At 37.6% G+C, this 16,575-nt stretch overlaps 1 protein-coding gene across 6 annotated transcripts in view; it reads left to right on the top strand.

Annotated features, from left to right (window-relative positions):
* Window positions 1-16,575, top strand: part of syt1a (synaptotagmin Ia) — a 162,522-nt gene that overhangs the window by 98,171 nt on the left and 47,776 nt on the right. The window lies entirely within an intron of this gene.

Raw genomic sequence — 16,575 nt, forward strand, 5'->3', positions numbered from 1 at the left:
GTTATTACACTGATCCCAACAACATGACATGTCACATAGAATAACACACTTTCTTTGATTACTTAGAAAGCATTGCAAAATGTTTTTGACATTTTTTGTCATGTTACAACCACAAGTTTGAATTTATTTATGTTTTTTGTAATAGACCAATGCTACATGGTGCACAGTTGTGTTGTGGGATTAATTTAATTTTCCTCATCTTTTAAAAATTAGGTTTTGGTCCCATCTGATCAGATCACCTCCTTGCATTTCCTTCTATGTGGAATTTTAAAAAAACAATACTTCTTATGGTTTTCTTCCAGCATAACAATAATCTTACTTTCTTCCAAATGCAATATTTGTTGGGTTCATGTTTATCAGTTGTTTTGTGAGATTCTAACACCTGAGCTGTGGATATTTGTAGTTCCTCCAGAGTTAATAATGATGATGTTCTCTAAATCTGCTCGGTATGCCATGTCTCATGTTTTCAAAATGTTTCACAAATGAAAGAAACAGAAATGAGATAGATCTGACTTATGTTCCAAAGCCTCATAAGGACTCAAACGTAACTCCTAGGCCTCTCATATCAGACGTGGCTTCTGGGCCGCATGTGTTTGCTTTGTTTGCTGATTGATCTGGTACCCAGAGGAGCTGGGTATGTCCAGCAACTGACTGTCATCCAGGAACATTTGTTCATCCCCCAGAAAGCAGCAGTTGTTTTATTACTTGAACTTTTAGATGCTGTTTTGCTCGATTTGTCCAAATTATGAATTATGAAGACATAATGGGAAGACTTGGAGTTCAGACTTTCACACACAAATACAAAAATGAGCTTGGTAATCTTCTCAGTGAACAGTCTTGATGGTGATAACCTCCTGGCCTCCTCTTGGTGCCTCTTAGCCAGCCTGGCATATAATTACAGAGAAAATACCGGCTGAAGATAGAAAATGTTTTATTTGATGAGCTATAAACACAACACCCCGATGAGTTCATGGCAACCTTTGCACACTTCAGGCACACCTTTATCCATTCTAACTGATGTTTTGCTTTTATTCACTTTGTCATTTAGTTAATTTTATTAGCTATATCTCCACAGCATGGGTTTATAACTAGGATATTAGACTCTGTTAAAGTCAACGTCAGTTATTGCATATGCAGTAAATGCACCAAACACGCCTGAAATAGAAATGTAGGTAATCCTAGGATTCATAAGTCCCATGCTGATTGTCGGGTAAAAGAAGAGTTTTCAGTGTCTGTTTGTCATCTCTCTGCTTCAGCCAGTCATCTATGAACGCTTTTGTTCTGCATCTGAACAGGCAGAGTCCATGTGGACTCTCCATGTTTGCTCTCCTGAGAAGATGCAGCTGTGGATGAGAATCTGGTGAAGTTGGTAGACTCTGACTCTGAAGTAGAGGTTTATTCAGGTGGAAATTTCATCAGCCCACGTGGAATTAACACTTTGTGGTGAAACTGGATGTTTTTGGTGTGTGGAATTGGAGTGATCTACTCTGACAGATTGGTGTGTCAGATGCGGTTCTCTGAAAAGTACACAGATTGAAGTTTACTCAGACAAATTCTGTCACTAAGCTTTTTAGGAGGCCAAAATAACTTCAATTGTTGTGAAACCGAGCTGGCAAAACAAAAGGAACATGGCCACAAGCTTGACTTTGTGCCAAAGATGTACACACAGCTTTTTATAAAAAATATTAAAAGAGGAACCTTACTGAAAATTGTGTGTTGATTGTAAAACAGGGGAACAATCACAGAGCAGCATTTCCTTTTTCAAAGGTATAATTTTCTTTGATTGAGTTAGTTTTACTAAAAACTCATAAGTAATCAGTAATGTTTGGAAAAAAGAAGATATCAATTAGTGTTAATAAAAAGAAAAGTTTTAATCTGCTTCCCAAAAAGCTACAAACTTCACTGTTTTGTACCTTGGCTCTGACTTATCACTGATTTCCAGAAATAAAAATCAGATCGTTGCTGATTATTTGGTGTTGAATCATCCAAGGATCTTCTTTCTCAGTATTCTTCTTTCTTTGCACAACCAAGACGTTTTATACATCTTGTCCCTTTTGACAAATCCCACTACAGGCTAGTGGGATTTGTCTGTAGTGGGATCACACTAATCACTCATAGTGATTTCAATTATGAGTTTAGTTGAAACTGCAGCAACTAAATTATTAGTAATAGGGACATGCTTGCTTTCAGATACACCCTACAGACCTCATTTATTTTAATCACAGGTCCACACAGTACCCAAGCTCCAGTGATGCATAACTTGAACATGGTAACATGGAAGCTGCACCGCTGGCTTGGCTTCAACAAGCAACAATTATTATCACAGGAGGGCTTCAAGAGGGGAGGTGTCTGCTGTTGCCTGGAGGTACCGTTACAACGGCTGTTTATGTTATGGTTATACTGGGCTCATCGTAATTATGATGGTGTCTCTAATTGTCCAAACCAGTGAGCCTGTTGTCGTGGAGCTGCTAAGGGTTAGAGGTTAGCAGCTCGCCGTTGTGCAGTGATTAATCTTTGTGCATTTAAATTTTGTGCGCAAATAATGTGAAGCTTGTGTCTGCGGATTGAAGAAGATGGAAGGAAGAGAAGAGAACAGGGAAAAATCACAGCTGGTGCTAAATAGAGTCATTAATCACTTAATTGATTAACGGTAATTTGGTTTGCTGCTTAGTAATGTGTTTGAAGCCACATATTCACTGCTAGAGATCCAAGTTTAAATTTTAAGGGACGATTTTCTATTGTAGATGTGCAGTGTAATAATTTGCCTTTTTATTTATTGATCATTGGAGTGAACCAGAATCTCCTATCTGGTGAGGGCATCTTGCAGAATCCTCATACAAAGGCATTATAACCCATCTTCATCCACTGTTTGCCCTGCGAACCCCATTTCTGGGTTTCATCTAAGCATGAACTGTTGTGATTGTAGTCTGCATCGTTCCAGAGCAATTTTCAGTTCAATTTTTACCTCCTGATATTGCTCCCTCTCATCCTACTGTCCATACTGAGCACAAATCTCTTTAATGGCATGTAAACTGTCTGCCACATGTAAGAGTCTATTGCCAAAACCTAATAACCCATGTGTTTTATTTACCTCCCAGTTATGAAGATTGTATATCAAAGCAGTGCAGAGAATTATATCTGCAACAAATACCTCAGTGTTATGTTTTTTCTACCCGATGCTCCGTATCTCTGGAGCTTTTGCTCCACCTGCGGTCAGGCTGATTACGACGAGCTTGCAAATGAGTGAGCCTCCTCTAAATGAGAAAATCAAAACTCATGCGAATGCATTGTCAGCCATGCCTGATGACAAACGATAAGCCTAAAGAGCTCTGAACACTGGAGGGGCTTTTTTCCAATGTATCATCCACAGTGTTATCTGCATCGGCTATCAGCACCGTCAATAAATTCTCTCACCTGGAGACAGCCTGCTTTGGGAAGGAGGTTGTGTTAATGAATCAGTCTGACACTTGAGGACAAGTTCAATTGAATAGATTATGTAAAATGACATTTTCTAGTTAGTTATTTTCTACACCTTTAAATGCTTTGAATTACAATTTAGTGGATTATGAAGGACTTCTGAGACGGTTTTCTATTTGAAATAATAAAATGATTATGTGGTAATTTTATAACAAGACCTTAAGATATGGAGTTAAGACAAAACCCTAAATTAGTTAGAAATTTAACAACTTACAGATCTACTACTGCCATCTTGGTGCTAAGAAACACATCACATCTTCCGGCATCTAACTGAGTTCATAACCAGCATAGCAACTAACATAGCAAATCAGGAATGAACAACCTATTTTGCAGACGGTCATAATGTCAGAAAATATGTTTGACCTAGTTAGTGAAAAGATTCTCCTACAATATTTCTCAAACTGAAGTGATTCCTACGTAGTTTGAGTGGCATGCTACAAGAGGGCTAGCTAGTAGTTAGCTATGTGGGACTAGCTAACCACAGTGTTGTGAAAAAGTATTTGTTCCCTTACATATTTATTCTGTTAGCTTTTTGTCTTGCTGCAATTTTCAGCTCATTGCACGTACTTTTATAGCTAACAAAGATAATGAGTGTAAATACTATAAGTAGTTTTCTAATGATAATTAATTTTTAAATTTTTTTATCCATCAGTTTGTTGCCTTTAGGTTATGCAGTTGGACAATGATCCAAAGCACACTGTGAAGATTCCCTCTGACTCAAAAAGATAAAAGCAGGATGGGTTACAGAGGCCAAACATAAATAAACAAATCAGAGGAAATGCATATACTTTTAACAGAACTGGTCACTTTATTAATTCTGTATCCAATTAAGATGATAAGGTGGCTACAATATATGATTAATATGATAATCATCCTTTACCAGTTTCATTTTTCCTCCAGTGCTCTGCCATAATTCATTCACATCTGTTTGCAACGGCAGATTGATGACGGTTGGACCGTTATTCCTGGTGAAGTATTTGTTGCCTCTAATCACACTTTCACATCCACTCTGCGGCACCTTCATCAGATTAGAAACCTGTCAGCTTCGTGTGGGTGTGCGTATTTTGAGCTGCGTGTGGAATCTCAGCGACTGAAATGCGAAATCAAACCACCGATCTGTTGGAAGTGTCAATTAGATTCAAGATGTGGGTGCATGTGGTGAAGATGTCCCAAAACAAGCCGAGTTATTCCATCACTTAGACGTCGGCTGATGTTTAGTGACCCAGAGTTCACCCCAGTCAGCAAGCATGCGGGAGGTTTTCAAACTGTGTAATTTAGCCTGTCGGCATAAACTTTCAAAGTCGAAAAGTCACTCGTCTCTCATCTTCATTGGAGAGCAAATCTGATAAGGCAGGGCTCGTATTCCCTCCAAAAATGTCATCTCATGTTAGAATTTGTTGTGGACACGCACTGTTGCTGAGCAAAAAAGGGTTTGCTGTCGCAGAAAATACCACCACTAAAGTACCTCATCCCCCCTACTTAAAACTTTTTTTTAAGATGTCTTAGATGATCTAGCTCCTGCTCATCTCTTAGTCACTGAGTGTTTAGCCATTTTCTTGTTTGAGCTAATCCACATCAGCAAACCACACACTCTAAACACAGCTAAAAGGTCAGCTGCCAAGAGCCTGGAGAGAGCACTTGAAACACCGTCTGCTTGAAGAGAATATTAAGAGCTCTGGGAATGTTTTCTTTTTCTCAAGATGATGGAAGGCGGCAAATAAAGACAAATAAAGAGACGGAAAAACATTGTCTGCTACCGAACAATCGGGGAAGACAAGTCAGTTCTAATTCATCCTAATGAATATTTTAAAATGTGGAATATGCTGCTTTTTGGTGAACTCGTCTCTGTGGAGATGTTATACTTTGATGTCAGTTGGGATATCTGTGACTGAACCCTGCGGAGAGCAGGATGTAGCAGAGGGAGGTGAGAAAGAGTGGGTGGAGGAAGAAACAAACCTAGAGGGGGCAGGGCTAAATAAAGTCAAAGTTAAATGTGGTTTCTCATTATGCATCCTTTCGCCAAGGTGAAATACTTTTAAACAGTTTTCTCAACTATCACGTTTAAAAGCTAGTTTTTTCAGTAACATTTTTTAAACAAAAATTCAGTTTTCCTTTAAAAACATGTGAATATTAGGTAATCTAGGAAGATTTTGAATAGAAAACATGTTTGGACATCTGGTCAGCAGAAATTCACTGATAACATCCACAACAACGGCAAGACATAAAAAAGCTAAGGCTTAGGAACCTAGTTGTTCAGAATGCTGCACTTTAGAATATAAATGGAAAGTTAAGTGGAAGGAAAACAGATCTCTCCAGGTTATGTTACAACTGTCTTGTTCTTTGAGTTAAGCCACATTTAAACCAAAGATGTCTTGAACATTTTATCTGAGCTTGGAAGAAAAAGGAGAAAAAAAATACTGGACTGTTGCTCAGATGAAAGTATATTTTGCATTTTGAGACAAAACTAAAAATCCCAGAGTCTAAAGGAATAATGCTTAAAACTGAGTTGAATGATTTTATTTTATCTTTATTTTTTTTGGTGACGATTTGGAGAGCCATGTTGTCAGTTAGTTGGTTTATTGTGTTTTCTGCTGTCTACTTATAGCTTTAAACATATCACTATGTATGCAGATGTTTTATTTATTATAATTCTGGAATTAAGTTACTGAAAATGGCTTTCTTTTATCATGTCTAATGTATTGGGATGCACCTGCATAGAAAATAGAACAAGGAAAATTGTTGTTTGTGATATTAGAAATATTAAATCAACATCCACCAGCTGGCCAAACTCCTGAAGTTGTTTTAATTTTATTCCTGCAGGATTAGCAGATGGTTAATGATAATTCTACAGCTGTTAAAAAATATTTTCTACTGAAAATATAAATTTGTGAGCATATTCTTCCGAATTTTTACAGCTGTAAAGAGATAAATTGTTACTGTTGGCTGACTGACAGCAAACTACATCAACTCAATGGATCAATTTCTCAGAGACAGACACTAATAGAGCTTCACAGTAGGTCGGACTGACAGGAGAGTCATCCATTAATCACATTACTTTTATAATCTTGCATTAATACAGCACCCTCTGCTATTACTGGCATCCCTGTGGTTATTGCTTTTCACAATCCTGTTTACCAGTAGGACAGCAGTTAGCCTTCTCCTAACATTTCAGAAGGCTTAGAGCCTAAAGAGAAAGAGATCATTCTTTTTTTTTCTCCTGCTTTTTCTGTTTAACTTCCAAGTTTTCCACAGGATTCTGTGTTGATTTAGCTGCAAGTTTTGGATGCTAATCTTGTCGAAAGACCTGGTAACCATTTTAAGTTTTCCTCATATTTATATTTGAAAGAGTTCCTCACAGTATCACAGGTCCTCCACCATTCCAGGAATACCTCTGCTAATTTCCGCATCTTCATTTCATTCCAGAACCAACTAGAGTGTGTTTTTCTGGCATGCTTCCCAAATGAGTTGACATGTACACCACATCTAACAGTTGTAATGAAGACTTGGTGACTACAAGATGTTACTTTTTACAGCAGCTCCCTCTGGAAACTGTTTTCACGATCATCCTTGCTGTGCAAAGTGGCATGTTAATGTTTGGTTCTCATCCAGCCTTGTCTGTCACAGTCCCAGTTGTTTTAACCTTTTTAATTAGTGATTGGAGATGTGGGTAACACCAGGCGAGCAGCTACTTTCTTCTGGCTATATCTTCTTATTGAATTATGTACTTTCTTGTCTTTCTCATTTTCTTCTATTCAAACGTTTTACAAATGGTAAATGAATGTGCTCAAATTTTAAGTTGGGACATTTAGAATTTTAATTACAAGATTATGCAACTACAGTAAATAAAAAAAAAAGTGTTTTTTTTTACATGACATCAGCAGTGCCAATTAATCACAAGTGAGAAAATAATTGAACAGTTTTTTAAACTATTTTTACGACACCAAGATAAAATGATAAAAGAAAAAAACATGACTAAGACGATTAAGAATCCATGTCTTTATTCACTTTTGTATTTTTTAAAGCCAGCAGTCACGACTTAGTGGATTTTATGTACTGCTTACCTACTATCTTTCTGGAGTCTTCCGGGTTCAGTTTACCTTTTTAACATAAAAGCCTTGTCGCTAAATTGTTGTCTCTCCCACTCTGTCATGCTCTCAGTGGTTGCCAGGCAGTTTTTCCCTGCAGGGTGACCCTGAATGTACATACTGGCTGCACAAACAGCCTCCTTTCATCTGTATGACTCACCTGCCAGTGTTTGCACCGCGGCCCCTGGCCTTGTCTCCTACATCATTCTGATTCCAGCAGACATAACTCCCCAGGCGCTGCTGTATTAGCCCTGGCCCTCACCCACCTCTGTGCTTTAACCCCCCTCAAAGCACAAGCCAAAGGTGAGAGGCACCAAAGGCAGGAGGTGGGATTTGAAGATCATTCTGTCAGTCTGATAAGAGCAACAAATGGATGTTTGATCAAGTAAATCAGCAACCTGAGACACAGTAAACCAGAGGAAACCAAACAAGCTGGTATGAGTACAATACCAAATCACTTCCTACTGATAAAATACTTCCAGTTCATGACAGAAGCTTAAATTCCTTCAGCAGTGGTGAAAAAATATCTTTTGTATCAACTTCATAAAAGTCAAAGCTTAGATTTCATCCTTGCAAATTCTCCAGGTCAGCGTCTAAATGGTGGATCTGTTTCAGTATCACGTGTTGGGCCTTTAATACAGACAGCCCTGTTTACTCCGTTGAGTTCCTCCTTGTGATGTTTGACATATAAATAGACTGAACACGTCCTGCAACAACTCAGGTGGAGTATCAGAACTGCGCAGTGCGAGGAACAAGAGGAGCTGATAAGAGCTGTTCAGATGGGGGGCTCTGGAGTCGTTTTCTCTGACAGACTACAAGCCGGATTTTTCTAACTTTCCTCAGTGCTTTGGAAGCAGTAATTGAAAATGGGGGAATCTTTGTGCTTTGACTTAATAGAGCTGTTCTGGCCTCGCTGGAAAGCAGGGTTAATAACTTTTTGCAGTTCTATTACCCCCTGAGATTGGCTTCAGGTGAGTTAAGAGGCTTCACTGGACAAGGAGAAGTGGCCTCGGGGCTTCTCAGCCTCCTCTTATCTCTGCTCACTGCAAGCAGCTCACCTAACAATCATTTATGTCACACATTATATACAGAAAGGACTCCCCTTGTGTGCATGCATGTGAGAGGTCTTTAAACAAATGAGCAGCAGGCAAATTTTGGTCGACACTTAACTGACGGGTTGTAATCAATGTGTCACTTTGTCATTTTCCTCAAGTTACGAAGGACTGCTGGGATTAGTACTTTCAAACCAGAGTGCAGAGGTGTTCTGGGTTTTTCTCCTTGAAGTCCATGGTGGTTTATCAGATGAATGGCTTTGATATTGACGTGTGTCGTAGCTGCTCCAGCGAAGCAGCACTGACATCCCAACTGTTTTTAAGGAAAGCGTTTGTCCAGGACACAGAGCTGTTTTTCTCAGATTGTTTATTTTATTCAGTTTTTTGTCTTTTTAATGCAATAAATTAGTTAAAAAGTCATATATATTTTGAAATCCCCAATTAAAAAAATTATTTTGTAGTTATTGTCCCACTTGGAGTTGTTTTAAGTAACCAACCTGGAGAAAACTTTTCTAGCATTTGTTGTAGAGCTGATACAATCACGTCCTAAAGGTGGAAATTTACCCTAGTATTGTCCAGAAATATGTCTGTTTTTCCTACCTTATATTCTGCTCCATTGTTCAAAAAGTCAGTTGGCCCGTCTGTCCATCCGATCAGTATTTTAGGAGATTACATATAACCTTTAAAACTAGCCGACTACAAAATAACAGAACAAATAGAGGAAGAAATCACATTAACAACCCAGTTAAGCATTCTGTTGATATCTGTTTGATGCATCATTGTATTATGCATGCAACATGAGGTCTAATTTGCTTAATATTTTTAATTTGTCATTCATTGTCATTACTCTGTTAGTACTCCCTTTGGATTTAAGCAAGTGTCCTTGGAATGATTATTAGTTTATCCAAATCTGCAAAGCGCCGTCTGAGTGTCTGTCAGAGGATTATGCAAAAACCACAGGAGCTCCCACACTTTTGAAGTGTAATCAAGTCTGGTTTTAAACCTCCAAGCAACTGTTGACTGTTAAATAATCAACACGGTCTCACTTACGCTCAGGAAGGCACATAATACGACTTCATTAGATTTTAATTGTTCTGAAAGAAAATTCAGTTAACGACTCGAGATTCAAATTAAAGGCACTCATTTTGTTTACAACTACTGTATCTGACTGAGATGCTTCACTGGTGGAGTTCATTTCATAAAAGCACTCTTTAGTTTATCATAAATATTAGTTAATTAGTTCAGATACATAAAGGTTATCTTATTATTAGGACCCTCGGTATGGATTTGTAAAAAGTCTCAATAAATTGATCTTTCATTACAGGAAGATTTTCACTAAAACATTTTTTGAGAAATCCACCCTTTAATTTGAGTTGAGGGAAATAAATTTTGGAACCCTGTCATTTCTGTGAAATAAATATCACTAATTAGTATATTTTACACCTTTTTAGGTTACATGGTGTGTCTGGTAGTCCTTGACTTTCTGTTTCCCTAAGGCTTACATACCGTATGATGTAACACAAAAGCCCATTTCAGGGTTAATAAGTGAATAAGTTTGTTTAGGATGGATGCAAGGGACATGCTTCTTCTTTCCTGCCATCACAAACCTAAAATAAAAATGATGAAGATGCATTCTGGAACAATGTGTTTTAGTTCAATTTGGCTAAGATTGAGCTTTTTAAAAAACTAATTCTCCAGGTCCTACATGAAACTAAGGTTGATAATGTGGAAAAAGCAGTTCACTTCCGCTGCTAAAAATAGTGGAGAGTCTGTAATATTGTGGGCTTTTCTTCCAAATGCATTGTGAATCTTGTTAAACAGATCTAACACATTCAAAATGGGTCCACAGATAATTTTGCAGGATTAAGTGTTTGACAGTCCTAAATACCTTTAATAGTGTAATATAGTGACTGGTGGAAGTTGTTTTTGTTTTTTATCTTCTTAAGCTGCAGAAGCCATAACAATAAACTTCTGAAGCTAATTCAGTAAGCAGATTTTATGTTTTTTGTGGTTCAAACTATGCAACCTTTAAAGGCTAGAGGACATTAATGCCTGAAATCCAATGAAATTACTGTAAAATCTGTTTCTGTATTTCTATTTTCAGCTTCAGCTAAAAGTGTTCACTTGAAATACATACTGTATCCTCTCAAATAGAGAAAACTAACTCTCATTTTGGCTCTATAACGCCACTGAACCAGGTTGGACTGTATTATGTTGGTACTAAATAACCGAGTGAAATTTAGTGGATAATTTTTCACGAGGTTGTTTCAGATAGCTTTAATTAGATGAATACCCCTGGAATTAAACGCAGCAGAGCCTTTGTTTGCAAACCACACAGTTGTGATCATATTATTTAACAAAATTAAGACCTGCTCTATTCTTGTCCAAAATCTTGAGGTGTAAAACCAACCCCACTGGTAGCTGAACTTGTCAGAAAGCAGAGGATTCCACATGACACCGACTTGTGCTCCTAATGTGAGCTCAAAAATGGTTTTAATCACATCATTTGCTCTTGATTTATTCCATTATGTGGTCCATTATCAAAATAATGATGTTAACAGCATTCTGATCCACACTGGTGAGATGGGAATCTGTTGGTGCGGGAAACCAGGGAGCTGGTGGGGAAAAAAATAAACATGAAAGGATGATGAAGGAGATGGAACGAATGATAGAGGGAGAGGAAGAGGAGAGCGAGCAAGCTGACCCAGTTTGTGAAGGAAAGAGAGAGGTGATGGGTGGGAGCTGTGAGCCAGCTTTTCCACCGTGATAGGGGACCTGCTGGGCCATCTGGCGGCCCTTTAATTGGGTTGGGATTTTACACCTGAGCGGCACGCCTCCAAAAAGATGGCTGGTGCAGAAAAAAGGAAGCTGGAGGCAGCAGTGTGTCACATCCTGCAGTGAATCAAAACCAGAATGACAGCAAGCGTCGACTGGGTTAGATCAGCTGATCCTCTTGTCTTGTAATATGTTGTTTTTTTTCTTTCTTACATTTTAGCCACAAATTTTGGATTAGATGTGGCAAAGCAACAAAACTAATTGTGAAGTAGATGGCAAAGTATTCATAGTTTCTAATTAGTGCATAAATTATATTGTCAACTTGTAATATTTACTGAAATTTCCTTTTTGGTGTCTGTTTCTATTAGTGATTTTCTTTTGGGAGGACAAAAACTAAAGCTTACTCAGATTAGATGAAGATCTGTGAACATTAATGTTGGTCTGCTGTAACAGATTCTCACTTGGATTTTTATCTGGACTTTGACTAAGCCCTCTCTGGCACCTGAATGTACCAATCTATTGTAGCTCTGGTTGCATTTATGCTTCTGGAAGACCAACCTCTGCCCCAGCACCAAGTTACACGTAGCTTCGAACAGACTTTCTTCCAGGATTGCCCTGTATTTATCTCCATTTATTTTCTAATCAGGTTTGACCCACAGCATGATACTGCCACCACCATCTTTAGAATGATGTATTTAGGGTAATGTACGATTAGTTGTCCGTCGCAAAGCATTTTGTTTGTATGTCAACGTACATTTTTCCACATGTACGTTGCGTTCCTCGTTTATGGCAAAACAAACAGGACTTCTTATGAATTTCTCTGTGAACTTGTTGTGAATTGGTGCTACATAAATAAACTGAATTGAAGTACTTGAGCTGTGCATCTCTGCAGCTCATCCAGAGTCACCATTGATTCCATGGCGGCTTTTTTCGTCTTTACTTTTTCTTCTGCTTGTCAGATTAATGCCAGTATATCAGTTTAGGTGGTTTACAGTTGTGCCACATTCTTGCTATTTTCAGATTTGTACTCTTAAAATGGGCAAAGGTTACAAAAATATTGTAACCTAACCCCACCTTTATCTTCTCCTCGACTTTGTGTGCTATTCACGGTACTATTTATTGATTGATGTCGTCTAATGTAGCACTGAAACTTTCACAGAACAGATGCAGTTAAGGATTTCACAACAAAGAGAGGTAAATAAAGACAGGCCACACATTTCAGATTTGTTTCATTTGGGCTTGAATCGCTTTCTGTGAGTGACGCAGGTTAAAAAAACCACCAAAATTAAATTGGAAAAACCTTTAAAAATAGAGCGAAAGCATTATTTAAAGTGGCGGGGATGTGGTAGTGACCGGGTAAATATTGAGTCGCATTACACATACAGCGTGATTATCCTGTGAAGGCAGTCCTACGAGAGGGAAAAAGGTCAATACTCTCTGGTCTTCCATGAAGATAAATCAGCCTCAATCCACTCCAGCAGTAAATGACACTGGGGTTCAAGTGGACTGCCTGCTGTCTGCCACTGTAGACAATGAAGACAACATGGAAATTGTCATCTTATGCTTGACTGGGCAAGTGGTCATTAAGGCACAAATGTGAGCTGAATTATTGTTTCAATTTTTGTCAGTAATATGAGGGCCTCCACGAGAAGCACAACAGACACAATGGGTGGTCCTCTATGCACAGTTTAGTATTCAGTTGTCTTTTTTTAAAGTAATGTAATGTCCTTGAATGTACTGTAGATGCTTGCTTCATTTGGTATATCTAAAAAGTATCTAATTCACTGGAATAGACTAATTTACATAAATACTCTTTTCTTTTTTACATTGTGCAGAATTAATTCAGAAAATAACTCAAAATTGTACTTCATGTTTACACGCACACGGAGGGGATGATCGATTCTTTTTTCCACGTAAGAAGCCTCCCACATGCACTCTGCAGAGCATCATTGTGCTCCCTTAAAGTCCTCGCCCCATGTTGAAGTATCTCTGTCACTGCCGAATGAATCGGCCCCCACGCTAACCTTGCAGCATTCAAAGGGCGGCTGAGCTAACAGGTACATGCGTAGGTGTTCATGCAACCATGAGAAAAGAAGAGAAGGTTTCTTAAAGCTCATTTTTCAAACCTAAATCACTTCTGATGCATCATCTTGTTGTTTGATCACAGGCTGTTTTATTTGTTGCTTCTTTTTTTTTTTTTTTTACATTTTCAACACCCTTGTCTTAAAAAGTCTCTGTTGATGATGGTGAAAGATGCTGTGAAAGAAGTGTTAGTTTAGTGTTAATATCACAGCGTGATATGAAACTTTCTCCGAGTTGTGAAAGAGCAGCAGTGGTCGTGAAGCTAGAACCAAAGTATCTTGGAAAGGAAACCTGTTTTGCTCGATAGATTTTGTGTTTTCATGAATAATAAAAGGCTGATGAAGACAAATTATGCAGCTAAAATTAAGAGAATCCCTTTGCTTACAAATCAATTCTTTGTTTTTCATGCCTGCTGAAATATGTTTAGCATGTTGAGGATCAACCCTATCTCAGCAGCCAACTAATAATAGGTGTGTAGAGACTTAAATTGTGTATATTTTAAGGGACATTTTTACAGAAGTGCAACTAAAAACCTTTAGAAAACAGTTCTGTTCCAAGGATTTTCTTATTTAACCGTGAATGAAAAAGAAAGAAATCAATGAAATATTTTAACCAACTGAAGGTAGGAAGATAAGACCTTCAGTAGTTAGTCTTAGTCACTGTTTCTTCTGTAAAAGCAACTCAACTCCGTATTTAAATATCTAAAAGGATCCCTCAACTGATATAATTTATAGCAAACAATATTTAAAGTCAATGCAGTTAATCATTACTGGAAAATGCTTTATTTTGCTGTTATTTCCCTATTTTAATTCAGACTGTGTGCATTTGTGTCTGAAAAATTGTTCTTATTAGTTGTGATGATTTGTCACTGGTCAAGGAAGTGGAGAAGTCATTTCTTCTATACATTTATGTTGGTTGCAATCCAGTCCAAAAAAGTTCATTTGTTGTCAAAAATGTTTTCCTTTTCAGTCAGAATGTCCTGACAATCTTCCAAGCTTAAAATGTATTTGGATCATTACTGGGTCAGTTTGACATGTATCTTTCATAAAAGGCATGGTTTATGCAGGAATATTTTTCAAACCAACCTTTTTTTTTCAAAACAATTTAGCTGCTTTTTGCCAAAATTGCTCTTGCAGGTGAGTCCATATCTTTTCAGAATAATATCATTTTTCAAATATAACAACATCTTCAGGCAATGAAATTTTGCTAATTATCTGAGACACTGGTAAGCAAAATTATAATTATTTCTAATGAAAGGATAGATTACATAATAGAAGTCCTAACTGAATCACATGAGCAATAATACTAATATTTAAATGACAAAATTCTAAGTTTACAAACACAAATTGGCTTTTCAGCCTGTTTTCCCTCTTTTTTAAGAAGTAAAAGTGATTCAAAGTATTAATCCTCAAATATTACAGATTTATTTTAAAATGTTATTGCTTTTCTGCATAACCAGTGACTCAGTTTAGTTTAAATCAATGTTCAAATTAGTTTGAACATCCCTTCAAATACAGAATAAATTATCTTAATGTGCTGCCAGTGAGGTTATGAAAGTGTAGAAAATAAAACCAGTGTTGTCATTTCTCTGATATCCAATCTGCTTCACTGACGTTTTAAAACCTCAATTTATTCAATGAAGGAAACTTTCCACATCAACTCTGACCTGTTTCCTTTTATCATGGTTTCTGTTGGGGAGTATTATGCTGGCGTCTTGTTCTCCACTCTGAAGCTCAAAAATAAATATAATTTGAGTCAATTTTCGAGGTTACATTTAGGCTTTCAAATTACTTTACAGAGGAACATTCAGTGAATCTTAGAGTCACATCCAGTGTTATGCCTGGGTATGTTAACAGTGAAATAAATGTGGAAATATGAGTTTAGTGAGCACCAGCTGTGGGAAGGAAGGAAAATTAGGCCATCAATCTTCGCTGTGTACTGGTTTTCTTTAGCACGCCATTATCCTCTTGAATTGCTATGGTGACAGAGCAAATTACAACCTGCGCACCAACGGCACACAAATAGTTCCTATCTGCTGCAGAACTGCTGCATGTAGCTGCTTTGTATAATTATTGAATTTCACTTAAACACATTAAAACATTTTATCTGGGAAGTAAATGCATCCATTGTAAGATACATTGCTCTACACAAATTTTAAGCCACGCTTAATTTTCCCTGTATCTTGTCACTCACCTTCTGTCCTGCTTTTATTTTTAAAGTAGACATATGTTGGGTCTTAACGAAGACATCTTTACAATAGCAACATGCTGAACCACTGACTACCACATTTTTAGTTAAAAAACACTGGCAATTATTCTAAAATTTTAGCAGCTCATAACTTAAAGCTACAAGTGATATAAACATGAAATATATTTGTAATGTTGACTAGTTTCAACATTTATAACATCCCTTTTGCACTTAATAGAGCATCCTTTTGTTGCTATGACCTGTGCAAACATATTTTATAGCCAGAATAAGATTTATGCAACATAATGAGAAATTTTAGCCCCTTCCTCATCGCAGTTGCTTTTTCAGGTCAGGTAGTGTGACTTTGATGGCCAGTCTAGTATCTTCCAAGACTTATTGCGAAACTGAGCTTTGGTGGATGAAAAATATGTTTGAGATTGCTGTCCTGTTGTAAGGTCGAAGGTTGCCTAAGTTTTCTCACTCATTTCTCTTAACTTGCCATATTTTAACTTGCAGTTACAACCAACCTGATGTAGCTGATGATGGAGGCCTCCTCCTGTTTGGTTGCTTGATTTGCTAACGTGTGCTCCAATGAAGCCAATAATTTGACTGCAGTAGTCAGTTAAAGTATTTGAATTCTGGTAAAATACTTCAGATATTAATGTTACGCAACTATTGAAATAAAGTTTGTAGTGGAAGTTATGTAATTTTTGGTCAAACTGTAGTATCACAGTCATGCTCTGTTGCCTTGGAGTAGAACAGAGACGATGTAGAAACCCCATGCGGACGGGACAGCCCATTGTGATGGCGTGCTTGGAGATGATTTAGCTGGTAAACAATGAACATTAAGCAGCAGACCACATGTGGCACCGCATGAGCGCCTCTGCACAAAGAGCAGTGGATAACATATGAGTCAC

This window comes from Xiphophorus couchianus, chromosome 17 (genome assembly GCF_001444195.1).
Source record: "Xiphophorus couchianus chromosome 17, X_couchianus-1.0, whole genome shotgun sequence".
In the NCBI taxonomy this organism is placed as follows: Eukaryota; Metazoa; Chordata; class Actinopteri; order Cyprinodontiformes; family Poeciliidae; genus Xiphophorus; species Xiphophorus couchianus.